Consider the following 8,425-nt stretch of genomic DNA (forward strand, 5'->3'; position numbering starts at 1 on the left):
TAACAGTCTTGGGGATCTGATGGTTATAGAAAGATTTCTGTGACAGTGATCAGCAAAGGTAGACAGGGATGTCCTCATTTCAGGGATGAGGAAACACGGAGCAGTGTCGTCCAAGGACTTGTCCAAGGCCACACAGCTAATAAGGGAAGAAACGGGGAGAAACGGGCCTCTATTGCTCATGTCCAAATTCTACACAGCCTTGGTCTCATTCCTCTTATCTAGCTAGTGGAGAAGGGGTTCAACTTCAGGGCGCTCAGGCTCAAACTCCAGCCTGAATGAGCAGCTCTAGTGTCCCACTTAATCTCTAAGGCTCTCAAGTTGGCCCCTCCCTGCACTGCCAGGTCACGAGGCGGGATGCCCCACACTGGGGGAGCCCCCAGGGCTGTCTGATTTCCTCTCCACCGGCCCAGGGGCCCTAAGTGGGCACTCCAGATCATTCCCAGCTCCCCTCCTTATACACAGAGCCATTGACAAGGGGTTTGGCAGGAACTGGAAATTAATTATCCAATCGTGAGGAAAAACAGACAGGAACCGGCCCTTCCCCAGGCTCCACCTGATTTAAGCCCTCCTGCCAAGGTCACCAGCAGTCCTGCTTTGTGAGGCCTGCTGTCCCTATTTCATGTCCTGAGCAGGGACTTCCAGGGTGGGTGGAAACAGGGTCCCCCTGAGCCTGCTGGGAAGGTATCTCTCCCTTCTTCCTTAGCGTCGCCCTTGGGCCTTGCCTGGAATAAGTGGCTGGGAGATCTTTTTTTGTTTATTTATTAAAGACTTTGCTTCCTGATTCTTCTGTAGCTGTCTCTTTCCATTCATCAGCAAATGTTTCCTTAGCCCAGCTGTGTGCCCAGCTGTCTGCTTAGCGCTGGGGTTTCTGGGATGGTTAAGGAGTCCCTAACCTTGGACTGTTCCTAGCCTAGCAAGGACAGATTTAGTACACCTGGGAGTGCGCCTACATAGACGAGCTTGTAGGACCAGTGCCCGTGCTTTCTCTTCCTCTGCTACTTCAGGGGACACTGAGAGACCAAAGCCTGGGCCTCTAATGCAGTAATTGCCAGCCTGTGTCCTCATTGCCAACCACCTCCCACCCAAAACCTGGTGGGATTAAAACTAAACTAAAAATGGCCTATTGTGTGGAAAATTACCATATCGGCGAGCCTACATCATCTCTTCTGCTGACAAGGAACATGAGTTACCAAAGGGACGTAATCAATGATTACCTATTTAACTGTGTTTGGCTTGGTAGGAAGCATCTTCCTAAATCATGGACCACAAAGGAGAAAATTCTACCAGAAAAGCTTGGTTGTCGAGTTTGGGAACAGTGTTTCGGTAAGTCTGTGTCGCCCCCTTCTGTGAGCACGTGGTATGACAGCCAAGACAGAGTGAGGCTGTGGTGATGGATGCTGTCACAGCCAGGGTGACATTTCCAGACCACTGTCTCTTTGTCACCTCTAATGGAAGGAATGGGCAGCCACTGGGGACACGGAGAACTCCGGTGACAATAGGCACTAGATGTCTCCTTAAAGAAAAAGGTGGGCTATGGCCTTGGCTCCATGGGAGATTGCAAAGTGGCAGCACACACCGAGCCCTGGGTTCAAGGCTCACTACTACAAGAGAAGAAAGAAAGGAGAAGGTGAGCCCGGTAAACAAATGTGAGGAGGCGTGCCTGTGATCTCTGCATTCTGGATGCTGAGGCAAGAGAATAGCAAGTTCAATTAAGAAAACCTGGGCTATCTAGCAAACCCCTGTTCCCATAAATGAAAAAGGGGGAGGGGCTGCATGGAGGGCTCGGCTGATAAAGTTTTTGCTGTGTAGACCCTTAGCACACAAAGAGAAAGCCAGGCATAGCGCTGAGTGCCTGTAATCCCAGGCAGGAAGATGGGAGGATCCTCGGAGGCCTGCCCTCCAGCCAGTCTAGCCAATCAGTGAGCTCTAGGTTTAGTGAGAAACACTGTTGTAAAAATTCATACATACATACACACATACATACATACACACACACATACATACACACACACACATACATACATACATACATACATACATAAAACAAAGGGTAAATTTTGTATAAAAAGAGGGAGGGACTGCTGTAAAATTATGGTATAATTTGGGTTTGTTTTTTTCCTAATTACCCTCTCTAGTTTACTCAACAAGATTTTTTTTTCAAGACAGGGTTTCTCTGTGTAGCCCTGGCTGTCCTGGACTCCCTTTGTAGACCGGGCTGTCCTCGAACTCACAGAGATCCTCCTGCCTCTGCCTCCATGTGTGCTGGGATCACAGGCATGCACCACCGTGCCCAGCTCTCAGCCGTTTTATTAACCGATCAGAGATGATTGGGAAGCAATGTTTACACAACACTGATACAGGAGATTCTTCACATACACATAGTAATAATGATGAATAAAAACAAGTTTAAAAATAAGGAGTGTGATAGAGGAGGACATGGGACATTGACCTCTGGCCTCCATGTGTACACATGAGGATGCATACCTGTGCACATGCAAACACACACACACACACACACACACACACACACACCTCGTGTATCAGCACAAGCCTATAATGTGGCCGTAGGGAGGTCGAGGCACTGAAGACCGTTCATTCAGATCTACATCAACTGCAGGATGAGTTGGAGGCCATCTTGGTGATACCCTAACTTAAAAGGCAGAGAAAGAACGTAGAGTGTGTGATGTGTGTGTCTGACATTCTACAGTATCCAACACCTTACTCCTACCTTTCATACCTGCTCCTGCAACTCATTCCTCTACTCCCCCACCCCGATGAATACTCGGTATTCATTTTGTTATTATTATAAATACTGAGCTCTCTCCTTCTTCTCTTTTTTTCTCTCCCTTCACCACCCTCTTCCCTTTCTCCTCCTCTTCTTCCATGACTGTCCTTGGACTCTCCTTTCCCCAGCTGCCTGCCTCAGTTTTGAAACGTTTTACAAATGTTCACTGAACTGTCTCCCCCAAACAGTTGACCAGCTTGCAGCCACAACAATGGATGAGTATGGAGATTGGAATGAAAATGGCTCCATGGGCTCATGTGTTTGAGTCCTTGGTCCCCAGTTGCTGGAACTGCCTGGGGAAGATTAAGAGGTCTGACTCTGTTGGAGTAGATGTGAGATGTGGGGTGGGCTGTGGGGCTCCAAGAGCTCCAGCCATCCCCCAGACTGCCCTCTGCTTCCTGTCTGTGGCTCCAGGTGTGAGGTCAGCTGCTCCTACAGCGTCATGCCTGCCTGGCTATTCCTCTGCCACCGCCACAATACCGATGGACTCTGTCCCTCTGGAGCTGTGTGCCCCAAAGAAACCCTTCCTTCTGTAAGTTGCCTTGGTCATGGTGTTTTATCGCGGTGAGAGAAAAGTAACCAATACAACGAGAATGCATCCTCACAAACACAGTCTCCTAACCAGCATTCTGATCCCAGGGGAGACGACTCTGGAAGTCACAGGATCTACCTCTTTCTTTGGACTGTAAATTTCTCCAATCCCTACAAAGCAGGGTTTGTATCTTCCCTGTGTGTTAAGTTTCTGTTTGATTTTTTGTTTGTTTGTTTTTGTTTGGTTTTGATTTACATTTCTTTGAATTTGCATAGGGAAAATAGGGACAGTGGTGGCCTGTGAGTGCTGAGAAAACCAAGGGGTAAGTCAGGGCGAGAGTAAAGCTTCCCAATGAATTTCTTTCTATATAATTTTGATTGTTGACGGCTCTGTGTTTCTTACCTATTCAGAAGCTAAATTAAAAGCAATCTGTAGCGACTGAAGAGATGGTTCAGCAGTTATGAGCACCTGCAGCTCCTGCAGAAGACCGAGGCTCAGTTCTCAGCACCCACACGTTGGCTGACAGCTTTGGGTAACTCCAAAGCCAGGGCATGCAGCCAGCGCCATCTTCTGGCCTCTGAGAGCAAGACAAGCACATGGTTCACATACACACGTGCAGGCAAGACCCCCACACACCTAAGATTTTTAAAACAAATCTTTCAAAAAGTACAAGCAAGCTCTACGCTGGGGAGCTGGCTCGGTGGCTAAGAGCTCTTGCTGCACTTGGGTTTGCAACTCCACAACGTGAAATAATGATAATAATAATAATAATAATAATAATAATAATAAAAGCTGGCCATGGGAACCCAAGCCTCAGCCCTGGAACAGACAGGAAAGGTCCAGCGGCTTGCCAGCCAGCCAGTCTCTCCGCTCCAGGTTCGGAGAGACCTTGTCTCAAAAGACTAAGACAGAAAATGATAGAGCCAGACACCCGACCTCCTCTGGCTTACCCGTGTGGACACAGAGGGAAACATCCACATACAGGCATACACACACAAAGCAAATGGCCCCAGGCATTGTATCACATGTCCGTAATCTCAAAACTTGGGTGGCTGACATAGGACTGTGAGGTCAGCCTGGGTTACATGGGAAGCTTAAGCCCAGTCAGGGCTACAAAGCAAGAGTCTGTCTCAAGGGACACACACACACACACACACACACACACACACGAAGCCAGACTATAATCGCAGCTATTCAAGAGAATGGCAAAGTTCAAGGCCTGGGGCAGGGGTGTCCCCCATGGCCCTCCCCTAGCTGAGAAGCTATTTATCAGTTGGTGGCTGCTGGGAGAGGGGGAGTCACTTTTGGGGTGCATGTGACCTCTTGTAAGTTGCCCCTGACCCCTAGCGAACGGCTCTACACCTATGTGCTTAGGCCAGCGCTAATTGGAGCAGCTAATAAATAATAATGATAAACGATGTGATGTTGGGACGGAGATGCCCAGCTTGCCTGCCTCAGACTGTATCAAGAAGGAAGGGGAGAGAGCCGAGTATTATAGTGAATTATTATAGTGAATGCCTTTAGTCTTCCCCTGGGGGAAAAAAGGTGATGCCCAATTGTACTGCACTTGCAAAATTTATTTATTCAGTGTATGAGTAGTCTATCTGCATGTACGCCTACACGCCAGAAGAGGGCATCAGACCCCACCATAGATGGTTGTGAGCCACCATGTGGTTGCTGGGAATTGAACTCAGGACCTCTGGAAAAGCAGACAGTGCTCTTTAGCACTGAGGCCCCCCGCTTTTTAACTTTTTGTGTGAGTGCTTTGCCTCCGTGTGTGCGTGCGTGCGTGCGTGCATGCGTGCGTGCGTGTGAGAGAGAGAGAGAGAGAGAATCACAAACAAGCCTGGTGCCTACACAGATCATAAAGTGTTGGAGCCCCTGGGGTTAAGAGTGATTGTGAGCCACCATGTATGTGCTGGGAATCAAATCTGCAAGAGCAGACATTGCTCCTAACCACTGAGCTATCACCCACTCATCCACTCCCTTCCTCTCTCCCTCCCACCCTTCTCCCTCCCTTCCTTCCTTTTTTAAGCAGGGTCTCACTTGCTGCCTAGCCCAGACCGTTCTCAAGCTTTTCTCCTCCAGCCTCAGCCTTCCAAGCGGATTGTTTGTGCGTGCTGCCAACGCACACCATTTAACACCAAAGCCTAAGCCTGTATTAAATGTCTTAGCCCACAGAGGCATGTGTCACCTCTTTCTCAGTGACAGGTCTCACGCCTGCCATCCTCCTGCCTCAGTGCAGAGTGTACAAGTTCCCCACAAGACAGGGTTTCCCTGTGTAGCCCTGGATGTCCTGGAACTCACTCTGTAGACCAGGCTGGCCTCGAACTCACGGAGATCCTCCTGCCTCTGCCTCCCAAGTGCTGGGGTCAAAGGCTTGTGCCGCCACCACCCGTCTGCCCAGATGTCTTAACCGGTTCTGCCAAGGAAGTCAGAATAGGAAAATGGGGCTAATCCTTTCAGCACCTAGAATTCCACACAAAGTGGGACAGAGAGGCTGTGGCCTCCCAAATGCAGATGACGTGAAGATGCTCTGCTGCCAGGCTGAGGGGGGAAGGCGAGGGGGGAAGGCAGGCTGAGGGTCTCTTGTGGTTGCTTGGTAATGGTCAAGGTTTGATGAGCGCTGGACAAACCTCTGGGGAAGGCCTGCAGCACCGACATGAGGCTCTCCTCGGAGGCAGCTCATTAACACAGCCCTCGTGGTGATAGACAAAGGCCGGTGACCCTAACGCTCACCCTCTGAGCCCCCCACAACTTTGTGTGAGCGGCACAGCTTCGGGAGGTGGGACTGTAAGCTGTAGTCAGTGCACAGCAGGGGGTCCCTGATAAAAGGGTGGGCTCAGCCCCCTTGTGCATGCGGTGGCTTCCCCCACACAGTTGTAGCACAGGGAGACGGTGTCACCAGGGGCCATCCCCTCACTACTGGAGCACCAATCCCCAGATCCATAAGATAGAACCTTCATTTCCTTGTAAAGGACACAGCCTCGGGGTTTCTGTTATCGTAGGCTGAAACAAGTAAGGCAGCCCTGTTAGGTTCAGATGGAAAAACTGGGGCCCAGGGAGACTGGGTAACTTGCCTAAGGTCAGGAAAATGGCCGATCGGAGATGGGAGTGAGGAGAGAGGGAAGAAATAGAGCCAGGGCCAGGCATGGTGGCGCATGGCTTTAATAGCAGCACCCAGGAAGCAAAATATCTCTGTGAGTTCAAGGCCAGCCAGGTCTACATAGTGAGTTCCAGGACAGCCAGGGCTACACACAGAGAGAAAACACAGCAGCAATGACCTGCTGGGAGAAGCACCTCGTTTGCTATGAACAGAGGGAGGGGCAGGCAAACAGCTGAAGAGGGAGAGTGGGAATCTGAGCCTGGATGGAACCACAGGCCTGATCCTTTGATCCTGAAGGCCTAAGGCGACTCACCAGAGCTACAGAATAGCCCTGGCGACTGATGGGCCAGAAGTGGCAGGAAGGACACGATCAGCCAGGTCGGCACACCACGTTAGGAGCAAGGGCGAGAACTGCAAGGAAGGAGCTCAGCAGGCAGGCAGTTATCACCAAGTCTGACGACCCGAGGACAGTCCTCATGACCCACACCGTGAGAGGTGAGAACTCGCCCCTACAGGTGACCTCTGACCTCCACATGTACTCTGTGGCACGTGCCCCACCCCCACGCGCGCACCCAGGCACATGTGCCACAGTACAGGTAGGGAATTCCGAGGACAGCCAGCGGGGCGTGAGTGTGCGATCGTCTTTCCTCACTCAGAACCTCAGCTGTCACACGCCGGCTGGCAGATTTGGTGGCAAGTGCTTTTGCTTGCTGAACCTCCCTACTGGCTGGATGGATGCAGTTTTTCACAAAGCAGTTGGACCGTCCGTGGTTACGCCTTTAGTCTCAGTGCTTCGGAAACAGGTCCTGGGGAGGCAGAGGCAGGAGGATCTCTGAGTTCAAGGCCAGCCTGGCTTACCTAGAGAACCCTGGGCCAGTCAGAACTACATAGTGAGAGCCTGCTTCAAAACAAAAACAAAAACAAAACAAAACAAAAAACAAAAACAGGGGAGGGGCGTTGAAATATTTTTAATTATTAGTTTTATTTACATGTATGTGTGTGTGCATGAGTGTGTGCTACTTCTGGACATGCCCGGAAGCCAGAAGAGGATGTCAGGTCCCCTGGAGCTGGAGCTACTAGAAATACTGAAGATCAGGTGGAAATTGTTTTCATTTGTTTTTGTTTAATTAGTTAATTTATTACTTTATTCAGTTGAGGTGGGGCTGGAGAGATGGCTCAGAGGTTAAAAACACTGGCTGCTCTTCCAGGGATCCTGAGTTCAATTCCCAGCAACCACATGGTGGCTCACAACCATCCATACTGGAATCTGATGCCCTCTTCTGGCATGGAGGCACACATGCAGATAGAGCACTCACACATTATACATTAAAAAAAAAAAAAAAATTGCCATTCTTGCAGAAGTTCTAGGTTTGCTTTTGAGCTCTCCCACACAGTGGTTCATAACTGTCTGTAACTCCAGTTTCAGGGGATCTGATTCCTTCTTCTGGTCTGCAAGGCAACTGCAAAACGCTATACATGTAAAATGAAAATAAATCATTTTTAAAAAAATAAAGAATTCTGGGGCCTGGAGAGATGGTTCAGTGGTTAAGAGCACTTTCTGCTTTTCCAGAGTCTTGAGTTCAATTCCCAGCGACCACATATAATTTGATCTGATGCCCTCTTCTAGCATGCAGGTGTACATGCAGATAGAGCACTCATCCACATAAAAATAAATAAATAAATCTTTAAAAGAATTATTTTTTGTATTTATACATGTGTGTGTGCCACATGAGTGTGCCAACAGAGGACGGAAGACGGTGTAGCATCCCCTGGAGCTGAAGTTACCGGAGGATGTAAGAAACCAAGCATAGAACCAGGCAAGGTGACCACGCCTGTGATCTCGGCACTCAGGGAGGCTGAGGCAGGCAGATCTCTGTGAGTTTCCGACCAGCCTGATCTACAAGTGAGTCCAGGACAGCCAAGGCTACACAGAAAAATCCTGTCAAAAGAAAGAAAGAAAAGAGAGAGAGAGAAAGAAAGAAAGAAAGGAAGGAAGGAAGGA

The sequence above is a fragment of the Meriones unguiculatus genome, chromosome 7, assembly GCF_030254825.1.
Source record: "Meriones unguiculatus strain TT.TT164.6M chromosome 7, Bangor_MerUng_6.1, whole genome shotgun sequence".
NCBI classification, from domain to species: domain Eukaryota; kingdom Metazoa; phylum Chordata; class Mammalia; order Rodentia; family Muridae; genus Meriones; species Meriones unguiculatus.